This window comes from Nestor notabilis, unplaced genomic scaffold (assembly GCF_000696875.1).
Source record: "Nestor notabilis isolate BGI_N333 unplaced genomic scaffold, ASM69687v1 scaffold32709, whole genome shotgun sequence".
Taxonomy (NCBI): domain Eukaryota; kingdom Metazoa; phylum Chordata; class Aves; order Psittaciformes; family Psittacidae; genus Nestor; species Nestor notabilis.
This window is the reverse complement of record NW_009943787.1, coordinates 27,488-30,840: the sequence shown is the minus strand read 5'-3', so window position 1 is coordinate 30,840 and position 3,353 is coordinate 27,488.

The following is a 3,353-nucleotide window of genomic DNA, read 5'->3' as shown; positions in this document are numbered from 1 at the left end:
TCTAGAGAGACATGTTGCAGCTCTTGACCCAAGGGTGGTAATACTGAAATTATCCAAGTGAGCTGGCTGCAAGCCAGAGGAGGAGGGAAGGGAAAGAACCCTGAGGCAGCCTTTCGATATCTGAAGGCGGCCTATAAGGATGTTGGGGAGGGACTCTTCATTAGGAACTGTAGTGATAGGACAAGGGGTAATGGCTTCAAACTTAAGCAGCGGAAGTTTAGATTAGATATAAGGAAGAAGTTCTTTACAGTGAGGGTGGTGAGGCACTGGAAAGGGCTGCCCCAGGAAGTTGTGAATGCTCCATCCCTGGCGGTGTTCGAGGCCAGGCTGGACACAGCCTTGGGTGACATGGTTTAGTGCGAGGTGTCCCTGCCCATGACAGGGGGGTTGGAAGTAGATGATCTTAAGGTCTTTTCCAACCCAAACCATTCTATGATTCTATAGCTTTTGAAACAAATGATGTTCACCTTGTTACAACAAAATTCTCCATCTGCCAAGGGAAACACAATCTATCATTACAGTTCCTTCTGAACCACAGGGTCTACAATAAAAACACCTTGCATTGAGATCAGGGTGGAGAAGAAGAATGTGCTCACAGTATTTCTGTCAGTGTAATCTCAGCAAGACATAATGCTTAATTGGAAAATACCACAAAAAAGCCCACCCATTATTATAGAAACCAACTGCATAGGACACCTTAAGCCCTTACAGTAACCTTCAGTACAATGCAAGATACACGTGTAAATGCAAACAGGTAACCTGAGATGTCATCTCTAGATACATCTCTAGCAAGAAAGCAGAAGTAGCACAGACCGAAGGTATCTTCTTAACGGTATAAACCATTGCACCTGTTCTCCCAAGCAAATTTATGCCCCAATGGTTGCAAGACCTCTCTTCAACAACCTAAGTAATTTACTTAAAGGTAGTAATACGACAAAAATGTTGCCATTTGCTTGCCTAATGGTTAACCCTTATTCCCTGCACTTCTCATTTTACCTAGATTAAATATACTTGCCCTATGAATTGAATTAATGTGAATTTCACACGCATACAGAAATGCTGTTTTCCAGTCCTAGATGTAACAATAATCTCTATTCCATAATATGCACTGTGCAATTTATTAAAAATTAAACTTAACGTGTAAATTCTGAACTACTTATAGCATGTAAGCATAGTCTGACCTGTATAGATTTTGAAACGGTGGATTAAAGGTAAAAAAAAGTATCCCATGAACTTCTTTTTTTTCATAAGGAAAACGAACAATAACTTGTGAACTCTGGTTCCCAACACATAAGAGGCAGTTAAACCACAGAACCTGTTTTACACAAACACATTTTGGATTTTTCACAAAATCTTGGTCTACACAACCAAACATTCCATGTGACTAAATACGAGGTGTGACTGTGCAGAACAGGATCAGCTCTTTGTATCTGTGCAGATCCAGTTTGAGAACAGGAGTACAAATGCAGGTCTGTGGCAAGAATACAGCCCAAAGCAGCTGACTGCATCCAGTAGGTTTTGCTGAATTGTTATGCAAATGTGATTCAAGTGGTTAGTTGGCCTATAATGTTAACCCCTCTTTAAGTCCATATATCACACCTGATGTAGCTATGTGCATCACAACTTGAATTCTGAATGCAGCATTCAGACAGCCTGCTTATCCCCTTTTCAAATATCTGACTTTTGGTTTTTTCTACTTATACAAGAAAATGTTTTGTTTTGTTTTCTTGATACACCATTAGGAAAAAAAACATTACTATGAGGGTGGTGAGGTGCTGGCAGAGGTGGCCTGGAGAAGCTGTGGCAGCTCCATCCCTGGCAGTGTTCAAGGACAGGTTGGACGGGGCTTGGAGCAACCTGGTCTAGTGGAAGGTGTCCCTGCCCATGGCAGGGGTGTTGGAACTGGATGAGCTTTAAGGTCCCTTCCAACCCAAACCGTTCTATGAGTGTTTTGTTTTGTCATTCATTTCAACAGGTTATTTTATCATAGTTCTCACCACAGCAAATGAGTGTCTTGCTCTTACTAAATTTTATGGAAATATGTGATTTTTTATTTTTTCTTCAGGTTAATAATTGCCAAAATCATTTCAAGTTCCTAAAAAACAGAAATAATCACCATCTTGTTACCTCTTTTAAAAAAAGTTACCAACATGTAGTTTTAACAGACAAGGGGTACACATTCTGCTTTCCTGATTCAGGTGCTAGATTTACATTTTTCTTTATACAGTTCTGCATTTTTTTTAGGATTAATTATTAACATCAGATGCTTGAAAATTTTGCTGAGCTTGTGATGTTTTTTTATTCTGGGATTGTGCCTTAGTGTGAAGTCCAGTCCAGGAGTTTCACATAGAGAGTATTTTCAATACTTTCTGGACTAAGAACTAATGAGTTGTGTTTCTTAAGTGTCGAGAAGCAGTACTGGAAGTGGCTACACCTAAGGCAGATTTGGTCTTCCCCACACCAAGTTTCTGTGAGCACAAAATCACTTCAGTATGCTTGATAGCATGATTGCTTCTGTGAAGTTTTCATAAAGACTGCATTAGTTGGCATAATTAGAAACCATGTTACAACAAACCAAACCAAACCCCCCACTATTTTGTAACTGAATTAGTAATGTTATGGTTTATAGCTCCTGAGAAGCACTGGATACATACTGGGATGTTTACCAAGACAGCACACATGCAGAGTAGGCAGTTCTTGTACTGTGCCTTGCACTCGTACAGAGTATGAGGTGAAGTGCAGCTTAATCTGGGAACTACCTTTCTGTTCCAGCTGTGCTACAATACAATCTAGTTTTTATCTGTGCGGGAGTGGGAGAAATAAATGGTATTACGTCTGACTTCCTTAATACGATTTGCAGAATTAGCAGCATTATATACATTACAGATGTGCATTCTCTTCGTAACGTCGGAGCCGCCCAGGAAACGCCTTACGATGGCAACGTTGCAGGGGGAAATGGACTCGCGGAGGGGAGGGTGACAGGCAGTGACGAGAAAGGGCAGCGGAGCTTGTTAGCACAGCTCCTTGCAGCACAGGGAAAGCAGAAGCAAGCGCCTCAGAGCCACCATTTTGTGTCCCCCCCCAAATTTAGTGTCCACCCCCCTTTGCTAAAACACTGCTCGCACACACACCGCCGTGACAGCCACCCGGGCCTGTCAAATACCGCCTTCCCCGAGGGAGGGACGAGGGAGCCGGGGAAGGAAGGAAAGAAGAAGGAAGGAAGCACTGTGTCTTTTACCCGTAGCAGGCGGCCGGTCCCCGGGGCATGAGCGGCGCGGCCCGGGCGGGCAGCAGCAGGAGCACCCGGAGGGCCTGACCTGCGCTCCCCCAAACCCTTTTACCCACCGAGACCG